General features: G+C 48.6%; 1 protein-coding gene across 1 annotated transcript in view; it reads right to left on the bottom strand.

Moving 5' to 3' along the window:
• Positions 1-17,610, bottom strand: part of LOC146821053 (E3 ubiquitin-protein ligase PHF7-like) — a 1,746,711-nt gene that overhangs the window by 1,012,406 nt on the left and 716,695 nt on the right. The window lies entirely within an intron of this gene.

The following is a 17,610-nucleotide window of genomic DNA, read 5'->3' as shown; positions in this document are numbered from 1 at the left end:
GTAAAAGTTAACAAGCCCGCCTTCGTTCCTCTCACCCAGTTATTTTTGTATAGCAGTTGACGGAGTATGTCCATCACATTCCGCCAGTCACCACCCCAGGTGACACCTTGCCCTCCCAAACTTCTGTTAGTATACCAGGGAGCAGACAGGACAGTGTGGACCGGAGGGGAACCAAATGTATAGATACCTGCCCTTTCTTGAGGACTGGGAATGTCAAGAGTCCTTCACTACTTAGTAGCCTATTTGTGTTTAACCCAGGGGATTCCCCAAAATTTGGCCCATAGCACACTCGTTGGATGACAACTTCCACAGCCTACATTGCTGCCAGCCAAGGCTAAAGGGCGGGAGAATTTGCCCATGTTATTGTTACTCAACTCAATGGTACTCGTTTCATCGACCTCAGAAGGACGAGATAGTAAGTGGACCTACCAGGATATGAACCTGTAACCAGAGGTCGAACCCAAGCCCCTTTCAATTCTGCCACTCCACATGCCTGAGAACATGTATCCCAGGGCAGACTTCAGGCACCTTAACCCATACTTGGACATGCCTGAGCTAAAAACCCATCTAAAAGGCCTGACAACCGGTTAACCACTAACATTGCAGTCCGAATGTTCACTGACCACTCCCAAGGAAAGTTCGCTTAACTGAAGCAACTGGTAACCTGCCATCAATTAATCAATTTACCCTTAACTATAACTGCAAAATGTGCTCTCGTGATTGTCCGTATTAGTGCTCCCTCCCATCCCTATCAGCCCTAACCAGGCAACCCGCACCCTCTTGGGACTGGCACACTCACGCCCCAGCTGACAGAAAGTGCCTATTCGTGTGTAGCCCATAACATTACGTTTATCACTGACGGTATACCAGGGTATGTGAAACTCAGCTAGCTCTATGCTGAGTATGCGTTGCACCCTCACAGGTACGTCTTTGCCTATTCCGTTTCTGGCTGCAAAGTTGATGACATTACCAGCCCCAATCCCGGGCGGAATAGCAGGAAGCTATACTGCTACCCATGTGAGCCGCTGCTGGTGCTAATGATGGTACAAATAGCACCGGTAAACTAGATGCTGTACTATAGCATTAGAGGGCCACTGCAGCACCTTATTAAAGTCCATAGCTAACCTACTCACAGTATGGCCGAGGCAAGAGAGGCAGTCAATTTTAAGCCCAATGAGATGATCGTTAGATAGACCCAACAGGGAGTGAATCTGTGAAATGAGGTAGGGACCACCACACCCCGCCTGTGAATCAGTCAAGGTTTACTTTGCCATGTGCGGTAGTGCAGCCACAGTTTGCCGGCATCTAACCTGTGCAGTGTCATATTCTGTGCAGTCCCCCTCATGCTTCCACTGGGCACCTCTGCCTGATGTGTGTGACCTAGGTACCTGGTCCCCTTACATGATGACAAGATGAAGCATGCAAACCTGCCCCCAAACTCAGCAGAACACCCGCATGTGCAAGCTAGCCACCGTCTGCAAAGCATGCCAACCCATATAGTGTTTTACTTTCTTTTGCTCAAGGGGGGAGGGCAGTCCTGTCTAGAGGTGTGTTTATTGAAAAACATGTGTCCTGGAAGTACCTATGATCTGAGTACAAATGTCATTACATCAGAATACCTGGTGTGTTTAATAAAACTAATAACAGGTCTAACAAGTCAATCAGGCATCCTCTGTTTACTTTAGGCCTGTTGGATTGAGGGGACCCAGTGAAATATGGAAGATATCTCCCTTGGCATGCCATCCTTTTAGCACCATATTTACAGCTTTTATGCATGTTGCTTAAATCGTCGCCATAATGTGTTCAGGGCTAATTATTTCGAGTTCTGCTCTTGTCAACATCCCCTGTAACCAACAAAATGGAGTAACCACTCATGTTTGTTTCTTGTACAAGTCGTCCCCGTTAGCCTGGCACTGTTATACCAAATGAAGCTTTTAACAAACTTCCTATACAAAAGTATATCATGTTGCGCTACTTGGGACACTAATACCTCATCCCTACGTACGTTCAGGCCTGGAAATACTGCCAAAGGTAGCCCCACCTTAGTACCTGTTTAACCATTAAATAAATACTGTATAAGGGAACAAAATATTACCAGTGCACCCCGCCATAGGCCTTCCATCCTGTCGGTACTTATAGGCTGTTGCCTATTTGAGCTGTAACCTCTAACTTTATTGCATTTCACTGCAACTTTTGCTGGAGATGACGGATTAGCAGCAGGTCCATGGGAATAGGCCATGAGGTGTGGCATTGCATAGTACCAGTGACTTGGCTGTGAGGAGCTGCCTTACCACTGTTGTTGGCACCTGTAGTATGAGATTCGGCCGCCTCCCCCATTATAATTAATTGGCACAAAGTAAAGACCCTAATGTGTGCATGTGCAAAGCTGCTAGGTTGGCAGTGGGCAAAATGCCAACATTCAATTAATGTCATTACGGATCCACAATTGACTGTCCTACCCGTTACTAAAGAACTCTTAGGAGACAGACCTTAAAACAATGTGCTCCTGGGTTTCTCACTGTGCATCAATGAATAAACCTAATTGTGCCAAAAGACGACAGAAGGTTCAATTCCGTAAAGTATGATAAGTGGCCATGATCGAAGTTAGTTCCCGGAAAGTGCAATGCTCGCAAACCATACATGGGGAAACCAGTTGCACGTTGCCAGCTACTATAGAGCGGGGTCTGACCTTGTAGAGCCTCCCCCACCCAGCAGCTCACATTGTGACAGCAGTGTGCCTTTAGTAACCTCCGAGTAAACATCTGCAAGTAGGTAAATGTGGCAGGAACCACTGAGCCGGGCTCAAATTGAGCACAACCTGCAGGAGCTGCAGTTGAGATTGCATTTAACTTTAGTTTGCTGAGATTTAGGCCCCAACATTGCAAGACTGTCACTGGCCCTCAAAGGAAATTCCCAAAACATCTGCAGACCTGCCTGCCACCTCTTCAGGCTCACACGCAGCACCAGCTGAGACATCTCCCCCCTGGCCTCTGAACCAGCTCTGGCAACGCAGGCCCCCTGATTTCTTGGGGCCCTGGTTACTGAGATTACTAATACATTTTTGGGTCTCTCATTCTGGATTTTCTTCGCTAGACACCTATGTACGGACATCCAATGCGAGCTAAGCTGTGGGTTTTTGACAACCCCACAAGTTGACCAACAATCTATCCCCAATTGACCCAATGGTGAACATATTATAAGAATATCCTTATTTGTGCTATTCTACCTCATGTCAGACTGCCTGCGAATACGAAAGCTGGGCAGACCTCTCCACACCAGCAAACAGCCAATTCTACACAACACCCGGGAGACCCTTAATAAAAGGCAAGGATGGTGGAAAAGCACAAGATATACAGCGGCCTCCTCAGAAGGAAGGTTCCCCCAGCTCTTCCTCTTCCAACACAGGCAAACCACCAGCGTCGCCGAATCCTCACTCTCAACGCAAATTAATAATATAATGCCATAATCATCGTAACCTGTTGGGCTTTTACCGTAACATCCTACTCTTAACAACATAAGGCCTATGTGTGGTAAATTGCGGTCTCTGTCACTGCCTCAAGCTACGTACTACAAAAGGACACTACACTCACAAGCCAAACTTATTGGGTGCTAGATGCCTCAGTAAATAAGCAACAACTGTGGCTCTGTTGTATAAGCAATGGTTCTGGAATGATGAGGCTGTGTAAATCATAATCAGTCACTTTGAAGTTACATCCCCGTCACAACTGTCTACAAAACTACACTTTAACACCACATTGCTCCAATGCGCACCCCAACGCAAGCCACCGTCGACACACCTAGCTGACAGCCCTAATGTGTCAAGGCACACAATATAAAGGCATCACCCTGGGAAACTAAGTAACTTGGAATGTAAAATTCTGGATCTTGTTTGCTTGTGCACAACATGTGCATCGGCTACAAAACACACGTGATGGCAAAGCCCCCCCAGCCTTCGTCATCCCATAGTGCCCCCGATCCAGGCAAATGCCATGACATCACTCATCTCCCCAAGGTCCTTCGTTGCTCGAGTCACCTGGGCCACGTGGACCCGAGTGTAACCAAATATCCCAATGAAGGTCTCTTCCCCATCGCAGTACCACTGCCCCAAACTCAGGCCCTTACCACGAAAGTGAGCGCCCACCAGATCGGGAATAAAGAAATGAGGACTCGGGAGAAAAGGGGGGGGGGAGGCAACAACAGCGCAGCGGTGCCATCTGGTGGCACAGTCACCCAATGGCCCCCTGTCAGTGCATAATTTGTAAAGGAATTAGAGCCTGAGCCCTTGTGATGAGGCCAACGCAATTTACACCCCACATTGCCACCGTCAGCGCTGCCCATGTCAGAGGGTACCCCTCTACTAACCATCACACTGCTACCAGTGTGACAATTCAGACTGGTCGAACCCCCCAAGCTTTAAGAACTGTCTGGGTGGCAGGTATAAGTTGTTTTGCACATGTGTTGAAATATCAAACAACTAATTTCTGCTCATTTTAAATGCACAGCTGTTCTAAGTGCTGGTGCCTGCTTGTAAGTGTTGGTGCCGAGCCCCGGAAAGCACCTGCTCAAATTAAGAACAGCCCCATATAGGCTTTGAAATTACTGAACTACGTGTATATATGGAGCGTATAATGCGCCAGCGCCCACAAATTATTTCTCCCAACGCCATCGGGCAGACACCACCTGGCAATGTATTACCCTATTCAAAAGTTAGTGAAGCTAGCGTCACCTTCCCTGAAGAGCCCCGGAGGGTTTTGGGGGGGGGGGGGGGGGCGGAGAAGAGAGCACAGAGCGCAATGCTTGCATTACAGGCAAAGTCAGGGCACGCCGAGTGAGTCGTCCCGAGAGCGCATGACCAGGTACTACACTTCGCTCCAGAGTAAGTCTGCCCATGTCCCTAATTGACCAGTGAGCGTGGCACCGATGTCTTGTGTCTGTTTTTTTTGCATGTTTGTATAGCGCGAACTCGACCCGAAAGTATGGAGTGCTTTATGAGCACTGTTTTACATTACACCTTCAGGCATGGGAGAGTACGTGATTTGCCCAGAATCACCGGATGTGAACGTGACCCCAAGGCACGAACCCTGGTTCCCGTACCAAAGTCGGCAGCACGAACTCGACCCGAAAGTATGGGGCGCATTCGTGAGCACCGTTTTTACATTACCCATTCAAGGCATGTGCGAGTTAAGTGATTTGCCCAGAATCCCCGTATGTGAACGTGACCCCGAGGCTCGAACCCTGGTTCCAGCACCATAGTCGGCAGCGCAAACTCGACCCAAAAGTATGGAGCCCTTTCATGAGCACAGTTTATACATTACACATTCAGGCACGTGAAAGTTAAGAGCAAATTCCGGCTCCCATTGGAACACAGACCTTGGACAGTAGTCCGCCGAACTGGCACCATGATAACCGCGAGAAGAGGAACGGAGGAGGTCACTCGGAACATATCTTTCTTCAAGAAGGTGCACACCGGGACTCCGGACCAGCAACTGTCAGAACACCAGGGCACACGGCCAAGTCAGCCGCCAGGGGAGGAAGGCCCTGAAGGGGACCAAGAGTCCACCTACACCGAAGATGATGATCGATCTGACCAGGGTGCGCCCTCGCTGCCAGGAACACCAGGTGGAGGATCGCCCAGCTCTCCGGTGAGGTCCCCTGAGAGCACCGCCTCGGGAGGGATGGCCCCAACAGTGCCATCAGTGCGGGGACACCAGTCCGGATACGGCCTGAGAAGAAATCCGGCGCCATCCTCCCAGCTAGCCGATTTCCTGGTGTGACAGACCTGGGACTGGAATTCTAGTGACTGGTAACAGATCTACATGATCAATGTTTGTTTGTTGTTTAGATAAAGGTTAGAAGGAATGTAGTGTCCTCCGACGCAGGGTAGTGGTGCAGTCTACCCGCGTCGGAGGTGTTGCGCGAGCGCTGACGCGTGACGTCAGGTGCGCTGTATAAATAAAGGGGCGTGGCCCGCGATCGTCAGTCGGGACCACGCTGGAACTGAATCGAGTGTCCGTGTGCATTAATTAGCCCAGCAGCGTGTACTCATGAGCGCACGTGGCTTAGAGGCCATCACACCGTTTAGCGCTTAGATTGGCAGATGCTGTGCAGTTTCATCTGATCAAGCATTTTTCTCGAAGCTGTTCACTTAACCAGGCCTCTACATAGTTATTGGCAAACTGGGAGCGGTGTGATCAGTATTTCATGGTGCCCACTGCCCACCAGGGCTGTCTGCAAATGATAGCACTTCGCCGAAACCATCACTTGGCCAGATTTACTGACGCAGGGAGAGAACCTCCTTCCCAGCACACGTCCAACCTCGAGTTTTCGATCAAACATGATGTTACGGTAATGAACTGTGTGAAACTAGTGCATTGTCAGGCACCTTAAAATGTGCTTGTTGATGCATCCCCTTAGAGTGTCCACTTTTGTAACACCCTGCTACATTGGATCACTTAATTCCACCCCCAAAATGGAGTCCTCTGTGACTCTTTTTGGAAGCGGTTGAATCTAGAACGAGCATTTGCAATGCAATAGGTCTCGCATTTACACGAGTTTGAGATATTGGCATAGTAAATGACAATGTCTTTTATTTATGTTTTGATTTTTAAAACAAATAAAAGGCATTGTCATTTCCAATATATGCTAATAGCTTAAACTTTCGCAAATGCGAGACCTGTTGCATTGCAAATACTTGTTTTTATAAAAAACGGTGATTCTAGGTTAGATTATTTTTAAAACAACCCTACGTTTGAAGGAATTTTATAATAAAGCCCTGTTTTTAAATTTCAATTACACAAGCTCATTACCTCTATATGGTCCAACCTTTTAAAATGATTTTTTGTGGAGATTTTGAATTCACAATATTATCGTAAATACTGCACAATACAGAATTCTGTGAAAATATGTCATCTGGACAGTTGATACAATTTACTAAAGTATTATCTTACCCGTACTACTATGAAGCATGGCTGAAAGACATTGACAATGCCAATAGTTCTCGGATTGCCGAGACTTATTGGCTTTGCCAATGCTTGATTTTTTTGGGGGGGCTGAACCGCAGATCCACTGTGGAGTTCAACGCGGCCCCCAGGGTAAACCCGCTATTGATACGAAACCCAATGGAAGCAAAAAATACACCCACTCACACACCAATGCCCCACCGGATCCTTGGGGTTTGGTGCATGCAAGGAGGTTGGCCCTGGCCACAGCCAGCCAACGGCCGTGTGCAGCAGTGGTTGTATTAGCGTACCATAAGAAACGCGTTACTTACCTGTAACAGCAGTTATCCAGTATTGGTGTCTTTCATAGATTCACATGCCTGAATCATTCCCCGTCGTCGAGACGGGAGCCTCCGGTACATAGAAAAGTAATGTCCTATAGACATACATAGACAAAAATAGGCCTAAGGGCCTCCCCTTAGTAGCCTATCCTTGTCCTTATGTAAAAAGGACCAAACTCTTAGAGCCAGCCAATCAGCTATCACCTCCCTCTAGAACCTTCCTGACAGGAGCCTCAGTCCCTCAGATTTTCGTACGCACCAAGCTAGGTAGGCGTAATACAGTTAGAGAGAGACGTGAGTCCTTCCAGGGGAGGCGGGAGGGTTGCATGTGAATCTATGAAAGACACCAATACTGGATAACTGCTGTTACAGGTAAGTAACGCGTTTCTTATCCAGTATTAGGGGTGTCTTTCATAGATTCACATGCCTGAATCAGAGTAGTCAGCAATACATTATGCACATTTCTGACGTAATCATGCCATGTAGTCATTTTAGATAATACACATATTACCATGCAACTTTGAAACATTGGCATACATCAATATATCATAGCAGCAAGAGATGTGCATACCAGGATGGCGGGATGTTGGAAGGCTCACCTCACTGGAATAGATGGCGAAGCACCGCCTGGCCCACTGCTGCATCCTTCATAAGTTCAGCATCCAGGCAGTAGTGTCTGGAGAAGGTGTGCGGTGACTTCCACGTCGCCGCTCTACATATGTCCAAAATCGGCACTCCAGCGAACAGCGCTGCTGATGTGGACATTGCTCTGGTGGAATGCGCTGCAACCTTAGCTCTCAAAGGCCGTCCGGCCTCGTCATGGCAGAATGCTATCGCTGAGGAGATCCACCTTGAGATGCTCTGTTTCGTTAGAGGCATACCCATCCTTGGCCTACTGTAGGCCACAAATAGCTGTGATGACTTCCTGAAGCTCTTTGTTTTGTCTATGTAAAACTTTAGACAGCTTTTGAGGTCCAAGGAGTGTAGCGCTCTTTCTGCTGCGGTGGTAGGGTTTGCAAAGAAGGAACGTAGAACCATCGGTTCATTAAGGTGAAAGTCTGAAGGCACCTTCGGTATGAACTTGGGATTTGTCCTCAGCACCACCCTGTCATGTTTGAACTGCATGAAGGGTTCCTGAATGGATAGAGCCTGTAGCTCGCTGACTCTCCTGGCAGATGTTAGAGCTAGCAGCAGAGCCGTTTTCCATGAGATGTACTTGATGGATGCTCGATGAATGGGCTCAAAAGGGTGCTTCATGAGTTGGTTAAGGACTACATTGAGGTGCCATGTCGGTGGGACCCCTCTAGGTCTTGGGAAGGATCTATATAGTCCCTTTAGGAACTGCTTGATAAGCCTATTGGACCAGAGAGACGGTCCTTTGTAGGTCCTGGTGAATCGTGAAATGGCCGCCAGATGCACCTTTATGGATGCGTGCGCCAATCCTGACTGTGCCAAGTGTAGTAGATATGGCAATATCTGTTCGGGTGTGATATGGAGTGGTCTCAGGCCTTTCTCTAAACACCATGTGCAGAATCGCTTCCATTTTAGAGAGTACGTTTTATTGGTACTGTCCGCTCTTGCTTTTGCCAGCACGTCCCTGCATTCCTGCGGGATGTTTAGATGACAGAACTCTCTGTGCTCAGGAGCCAGGCCGATAACCTGAGCATTTGCAGGTTCGGGTATTGCACCTACCCGTTGGACATTGTCAGCAGGTTCGGGTGCTGCTTCAGACGAATCGGTGTCCTGATGGAGAGGCGATGAAGATCCGAGGACCAGTGCTGCCTCGGCCAGAACGGGGCAATCAGGATCAGGGTACAGGGCTCCGCCTTCATCTTCCTGAGAACTCTGGAAATCATTGGAAACGGAGGGAAAGCGTACGCAAATACGCTGAACCAACCTATGGAAAAAGCATTTCCGAGTGACCTTGGTTGGGGACGCCAGCTTGCGTAGTTTGGGCATTTGGCGTTCTCCTTGGTGGCAAACAGGTCGATTCCTGGGACTCCCCATTCCGAGAATATGTGATTGTTAGACTTGGGGGTCTCTGGTTGGCGCAAGGTTGTCCTTGTGTCAAGCAGGAACCCTCTCCTCTATGTCAGGGCGCAGGATAACCCCTCGTGAATGACCGTTGCTCACCCTCTAGGTGCGTGGCGTGAGCAGCCAAGGCGATTCCTCAGGCGTTGTTGGTTAAGCACTTACAATCGCACACACAGTAAATACATCAATCCCCCCAGAAACGGACACCAGACTTGGATATGTAGAAAAATACGCTTCTTTATGTAAAAATAGGTATATATATCTCAGCAGACTTATCACAAGACCAATAACGTTTTCGCTATGCCACCAGGCAAATGTTCTTTGTAGTTTCAAATGGATACTTTGTAGTCTCTTGCAAATGTTACTTGTGGTTCCAGTACTTACAGAGATCGGCTCCTGCGAACGGGGAAATAAGGCGTTGCGGGCCCCGAGCCCGATACTGGGATTCTTAAGAACGTGTAGTTGCTTTCGGGAGTCGGCACGGGAGGGTGCGACTCAGCAGTGATGGGGCACCTTTGGATCCTCTTGAGCAGGTGCGTGTAGTCAGGCAGGCGCGGCCCACGACCCTCAGCACGGCAGTGCGGGGGTCTCCTCAGCGGGGGCGGCGCGGCCTGATCTCAGGGCGAGATCGCGAAGCGGGGTCACAGGGCACGGTCCGTGCAGCTGGGGACCCGGCGGGGATCACGATCGTCGGACAAGAATTCCGGCGGGAGGGGTGATAGCGCTTCAGCGCGCTCCAATAGCAGGCGGTGGCAGAGGTGCCGGCGGCCTAGCCCGGGGTAGAGAGCGACTCCGGTCGGAGCGAGGCTCTCAAGGGGGGCAAAGGCAGGCAGGCTCCCGAGTGTCACAGCCCTAGGAGGGGCGATGAGGGGCGCAGTCTTCCTCAAGCGGGATACACACACGGCTCGAGTTTCAGGACGAGCAAAGGCACAAAGAACCCACTGGTCCTGGGGTTCTGTTCAGGGGGCAAGCTCAGATCAAGCCCTTGGAGAATGTTTAAAGCACAAAGCAGCAAAGTCTTTTCAGCAAGTCTCTTCCTCTCCTTTCTCAGCAAGGCAAGCAGCAGGCCAGTCCTTCCAGCGTCTTCTTCTCCTTCTAGTCGGGCAGAGGTTCCTTGTGGTAAAACAGGATTCTGATTTCTTAGGAGCCAGGCTCCTACTTTTATACCGTGATTCTTTTGTTCCTTAGCGCCAGGGGGCCTGGGCCTGGCCCAGTCCAGTTCTTGAGCACTTTGTTATGGTGACTCTGCTCTTTCCTTTCAGCAGCAGGGCAGAGACATCAGCCGCTCCACAGGGGGCAGCGCCGGCTTTGTGGTGGCAGAGCATAGGTCTATTCAAGAGTCAAGGTGTACTCCTCCCACCCATCCTGGTGTCATCTCTCTATCCACCACCTGGCAGCCAACCTGTCTCTGGGGATTCCCCAACCCTGCTCCTTACTATTGCTAGGCAGAACACACACACACAGCAGAGGCGGACTGAAATGGCCAGGTCAGTAAATACTAACTTTCTAAAAGTAGTATTTACAAACCCAGGATATTAAAATAAACTTGACTACAAGAAGTATTTTATTATTCTGAGTTCAGGCATACTAAACTTGATATTCTACCATGCTCTATGAGTCCACTGGGGTCACAGCGTGTAGTGACTCCAGCAGCCCATTCTGGCCTATGGAGAGCAGGTAGCCTTCAATAGTGAAAAACGAAAAGGGCTGTAATTCACTACTAGGACATGCCACACACATCAGGGCATGTCCTACCTTATGCCTACAATTCACCCTGCCCTTGGGCCTACCAGAGGGGTGGCTAATATAGTAAGGGAAGGTTTAGGGACTGGCAAGTGGGGGCACTTGCGCAGTCAGCGCGACCGTCCCAGACCGCACGCAGGGTCTGCGGTGGCAGACCCTAGACACATTTTACAAGGCCGCTTTCTGTGGGTGGCGCAACCAGCGCTGCAAGCCCACCAGCAGCATTGGCATTCACAAGCCCTGGCACCCCTGGTGCACTTTACTGGGGACTGACAGTAAATCCAATAAACCAATCATGAACATCAATTACAGGTACACTTTACCTCGGGAGCACTTGCACTGCGGCACGGATTAGCCGTGGCGCAGTGCCCTGAGCGGACAACACCAGCAAAACATCGAGGCACACCATCAAAAAAGTGGAAGGGAAACTCACGCCAAGGTGCCAGGTCTAACAGTGATCCAGCGTACCCTTGTCGAGCTCCCATTCGTGGGAGAGGGATTTCTGTCTGCTTAGGGCGTCCGCAATGGTGTTGTCCTTGCCCGGGACATAGTCCACCCTGAGCGTGATCCCATGGAGTACAAGCCAGTTCCAGACCTTTTGCGATTCGCGTGATAGAGTGAGCGAACGCGTTCCTCCCTGTTTGTTGAGATAGTGCATCGTCGTGGTGTTGTCCGTTCTGACGAGCACCTGGGAGTTCTGGATGCGTGGTAAAAAGGCTTGTAGCGCCAGATACACAGCCCTCAGTTCCAGGAGATTGATATGGAGTTGCTTCTCCTGATTTGTCCATTTGCCGCTTACTTGGAGGTCCTGTAGGACGGCTCCCCAGCCTTCCAGGGATGCATCGGTGGTGATCACCAGAGGTGCTGCTGGAAGTAGGAATGGCAGTCCTATAGACAAATTCTTGTGATCTCTCCACCATTCCAGGCTCTTGGATATTTGCGGTGTTATCTTCACAATGTCTTCGAAAGAAGCTGTACTCTGTGTCCATTGGTTCGAGAGGGCTTCTTGCAATGGACGCATCCTGAGTCTGCAGTGAGGGATGAGGAGTATACAAGAAGACATCATTCCTAGGAGTGATGTGTAGGTTCGAACTCTTAGGGACTTCTTTGATGCCACAGCCGTGGCCAGAGATATTATTTTGTTTTCCCTTTCCTTTGAAGGAAATGCCCTTGCGCATTCCGTGTTCAAGGTCGCCCGAGGAAGGTGATGTTTCTTGTTGGGGACATGCAGGATTTCTCATGATTGAGAGTCAATCCTAGTTGTTGAAAAAGATTGGTGCAGGCGTTGGAGGATTCGGTCGCGCCTGCAGCTGAAGGTGCCTTTACCAGCCACTCGTCGAGGTAGGGGAGTATGGGCCTCCACTTTTTCTCCTTCTTGCGTATAAGAAAGAAGCGGGAATAGAATCCCTTCCCCCTTTGAGACGATGGAACTCGCTCGATCGCTCCTTTCTTCAACATCGCAGATATTTCTTGGAGCAGCAGTCGTAGATGTTTGTGCGGAAGCCTGCGGGGAGGGGTTGCAGGTGGGATGGTGGTGAACTCCAGGGAATGGCCGAATCTTATTAATTTGAGTACCCACCAATCTGTGGTGATGAGATGCCAATTTTCTAGGAAATGGGTCAATTTTCCTCCAATCTTTAATGAGGGATATAGTTGCTGGACTGGCTGGAGTAATTGGTCACTGGCGTCCGCCAGTGCCCCTCTTCTGGTTTTTGCCCCTGAAGTTTGATCTCCCATAAGAAGTCTGACGACCTTGTTGCTGCTTCTGCTGGTACTGGGATTTATTCTGGTAGGAATACGAGGACCTATTTTGATAGGATCCCCTGTAGGAGGACTGGCCCCTGGATTTGTTGCCTCGAAAGGACTGATTCCTTGCTTGCAAAGTACCAAGTGCTCTAGCAGTATCAGTGTCTTTCTTGATCGCTTGGAGCGCCTCGTCAATCTTGTCCCCGAAAAGGTGTTGGCCGTCGAACGGCATGTCCAGCACCTTCGTCTGCACCTCCTGCCTGAATGATGTTGCCTTAAGCCATCCCTGACGGCGCAAGACTGCTGCCCCAGCTAGTTGTCGAAAGCCCGTCATGGCTACATCTATGGCACAATCAATGATCTCAGCTGCCGAGGTTTGACCCTCCATAAGCAGTGCCTTGACCTCCTCCTGAACTGTGTCTGGCAGTTCCGCCATATATGGGGCTATATCTTCCCAAAGCTGGTGGTTATAACGCCCTAACAGGGCTATGGAGTTGGCCACCTTGATGGTCATGGCCGATGTCGTAGTAAACCTTTTACCGATTGTGTCCAACTTCCTGCCTTCCTTGTCCGGTGGGGCTGACAGAGGAGAGGAAGGGTTGCGAGAATTCTTTTGGGCCGCCTGGGTTACGACCGAATCCGGTTTCGGGTGCCCATTAAGGCAAGCTGGCGCTGTGGTTGGAGCCTTGTATTTTTTATCCAGGCGTGGAACAACCGCAGGTACAGAGGCCGGCGTCAGCATCAGTTTCTTCCCCTGGTCCCAGAGAAATTCTATTATTGGGATCGACTTCGTTGTCTTCTTTGTTTGCTCCTTGAAGTCATGTAAGAAGCACTCGGTCTCAGTCGATTCCATCACCATATGAAATCGCTTCGCTGCTCTTTCCACTATTCTGTGGAAACCGCCATTGTCCACTGGCGGTGAATCTGCTTGGCGCGGCTGGGGTGAAGCTGGGGAAGATGCCACATACTCTTCCTCCTCATCGTGATCCGTGTGGTCTTCTTGGACTTCCCCCTCTTCCATTTCTTCAGCCTCCTCATCTGATGATTCTATCACTTGAGGTGGCACTTTCTCATGGCGGACCTGAGTAGTTGGCCGTGTCTGTTTTGGGGCTGCCGCTGGTATATTTGCAGTAGGCGTCGGGCCCCCTGTCTCCGTTGCCGGAGATTCCGGGAAACGCTGTTTGTAGTCCCGGATAAGGTATTTAAGGTCATTTACAATTGAAACGGGAAGGCATACCATCGGGGTGACCTCCGTGCGAACCTGAGCTCGGAAAGAGTGTTCCTGGTAGCTCATCTCCGCCTGTTCTTCGTCCGTGCTCTGACATTTCACGTGAAGGTCTGAAGGGGAAGTAGCCTGATCCAGGAGTTCTTCTTCAGATTCCTCACTCTGGAGAATCTCCGTATGCAAATGAGTTTGCACCTTACTTGGTGACGTTGTTTCTGGTGTAATCTGCTTCTTGGTCAGTTTGCCGGACACAGAACCTTTTGCAGGATCCCCTGCCGTCGTCATTGGTGTTGTCGACGGTGGTAGGGTCCTAGACGACGTTTCTATCAGCTTGGATTTCTTCCATGGCTCGGTAATGACCAATGTCGACGACGATTCCTCCGTCGACGGTACCCTCGTCGACGGCATAACCTTCGTCGACGGTGCCTCCGTAGACGATATTTTCTTCGTCGTCGATGCTTTCGTCGACGATGCGCTCGTCGACGATGCGCTCGTCGACGATTCATTCCTCGTCGACGTCGTCGGCGTCTTCGTCGTCAACCCTCCCGTCGACGGGGGGCTCGTCATCGATGATGTCGTCGTCGACGGGGCAATCTTCGTCGTCGACGAGCTTTTGGACGCCGACGACGGCTTCAGCAGGATTATAGATGGAATAGGTTTACCTGCTGATGACGATGAAGGAGTGGTCGTCGTCGACGAGAAAACCGACGACGCTGTCGTCGTTGACACAGTCGTCGTCGCTGTGGAGACATAAACTGGCGCCACAACTCTTTTTTGCGCTGAGGAGGATGTCGCAAGTTTGCTGGACGACTGGGTAGGCTTCTTAAAAGCCTGAGAATCCTTTTCAGACACCGAAGATTTTGTCGATCTTGCCTCTGAAGACTTCTTTAGTGCCTTCATAGGAGGAGTGTCTGAGGGGCCAGAGGACGCCACTCTTGGCCGCTTCAGGGAGACTTCAGAGGTCCTTGAAAAGCTTCCCTCTGAGGATTCCACATTATCCCTCTCCTTAAGTCTGTCCAGCCAGATGAGCAGGCGACCCTCTCTGTCCCTCAAGGTCTTGTGAGGGAAAGACCTACATATCTTACAGTCTTTAGGTATGTGGTCAGGATAAAGGCAATATAGGCAGAGGTCATGCTTGTCATCCACATGTAGCCTTTTCTTCCCACATGAAGAGCAGGCCCTGAAAAGGGCTTTCTTCTGGGATTCAGACATGCCAGAATTTTGAAGAAATAAATCACTTACTGCAGTGATAAGTGGCTTGACGTAATCCTGTTCAAGATTTTGAAGAAAGAACTCACTTAAAAAGTGAACAAGTTGGTTTTGAAGAGATCCTGAGGAGAACTCAGGCTGGAGACTCCCTAGCACAACGTGCGGTAGAAAATCTGAGGGACTGAGGCTCCTGTCAGGAAGGTTCTAGAGGGAGGTGATAGCTGATTGGCTGGCTCTAAGAGTTTGGTCCTTTTTACATAAGGACAAGGATAGGCTACTAAGGGGAGGCCCTTAGGCCTATTTTTCTCTATGTATGTCTATAGGACATTACTTTTCTATGTACCGGAGGCTCCCGTCTCGACGACGGGGAATGATTCAGGCATGTGAATCTATGAAAGACACCCCTAATACTGGATAATTAAATATTACTTTATGTTAAAAAAAAAATCATAGAAATTCACTGGAAAAAACAAAGGTTACAAAACGTGATAGGTTGACGTTTTACCCACACAAACCCATAGAAATTCAGCAGTTAAAGTTATACTTATAGTTATATTTATCTAAAGAAACTATAACTTGTGCCGTTAAGTAACTTTAGGCCACAAGTTCTAGTTTCTTAAAGTATAACTACAAACATAACCACAACTGCTGAATTACCATGGTTTTGTGTGGGTAAAGCGTATATATATATATATATATATATATTCACTGAAAAAACCATAGGTTTCACACACGTTATAGTTAGGAATTAGCATTTAAAAAACCTTGCAAATTCACTGAAAAAACCATAGGTTTCACACATGTTATAGTTAGCGGAAATTTTACTGATAAAAAACCAATGAAATTGCCCCGTTATAGTTAGTGCTGGCAACTATAACTCACGCGACCGCAATCCTCTGCTGATGCTAATACTGTATTTAGACACTTATTTGCCCATGTCTTCTTCCATACATTTTTAGCTATACATATATTACAAATATTTTTTTTTATAAAGACACATATGTCATCAGCAGAAGATTGCGGTCGCGTGAGTTATAGTTGCCAGCACTAACTATAACGGGGCAATTTCATTGGTTTTTTATCAGTAAAATTTCCGCTAACTATAACATGTGTGAAACCTATGGTTTTTTCAGTGAATTTGCAAGGTTTTTTAAATGCTAATTCCTAACTATAACGTGTGTGAAACCTATGGTTTTTTCAGTGAATTTGTACGGTTTTTTAAATGCTAAGTTACTTTACGCCATTCGAGGCGTGCGCGCCCACTTAACGCAATTCGTTCCGTGCACGGTTTTTATCAACGTTAATAAGCCCTGTACATTTGGTGGCCGTCGGCCACCAAAAGCACAGGGGGTGGGGTCAATGTGGATAGTGTTTTTTTTATTTCTATTTTTTTTACCGTACGCGTACGGTAAGCGTACTCGGCGAAATTGCCGAAAAAAAATAAAAAACGTTTTTGCTCTTGGGGGATCTTTGGGGACTCCGTCAATATGACTATGTGGGTGGGAGTTGACAAAACAGCCCCTTTACATGTTTTTGGGCTTCATATTGGATAAATAACGCTCAGTGCGAGAGACAAAATGGCGGACGCCGCTTCCTGGTTTCGGCCGATTCGAATGTTTACTAAGATCTAACAGCCAATCAGAATCGCGCTCGCGCACGCCACCGTACGCGTACGGTAAGCGTACCGTAAGCGTACCGTAAGCGGGCTCAGATATATATATTGATTTAAAGGCTATTTTCTCAGAATCTACTGAACAGATTTAAACCAAACCTACAAAAGGCACTTCCTTGACCTAGGGACTACCTCTCTGCCAAATTTCTAGTAATTCTGTTCAGCCGTTCGGGCTGTAGCTCTGTCTAAAGGTCCTATGGAAAAATGCATGGGAAAAACGCGTTTTGGGACCCCCCTTTTATCTCAGCCCCCGCTTGACGAATCCCCCCGAGACTTTCAGGGTAGGAGCGGAGCGTAGCGCCCCACCTATTTTGAGAAATTCGCGAGGATTCGTCGACCGGCGCCAAAGTTATTCAAAATAGAATGTTGCGGATTTCCTATGGAAAAGGGGTCCTAACTATAACTACCTACTGGCAATCGCCAGTAGGTAATATATATATATATATATATATATATATATATATATATATATATATATATATATATATATATATATATATATATATATAATGTTTTTGTTGTTCTTGTCCCCTCCTCGAAAGACGCAGCTGAAAAACCAGATGAATGATAAGAGCTGACGTCAAGGGGCTGAAGTGGAGGTTTTATGGTTCCAGTGTCATCATACAACTCTACATCCAGCATCGAGCGGGACCCAGTGCCACCTACTGGTAACAGAGAGCTATTACAAGCGTTTTCAGCTCA

Source organism: Triturus cristatus, chromosome 6, assembly GCF_964204655.1.
Source record: "Triturus cristatus chromosome 6, aTriCri1.1, whole genome shotgun sequence".
Classification (NCBI taxonomy): Eukaryota; Metazoa; Chordata; class Amphibia; order Caudata; family Salamandridae; genus Triturus; species Triturus cristatus.
Note: the sequence above shows the minus strand (reverse complement) of the source record. Positions and strands in the feature narration are given on the sequence as shown.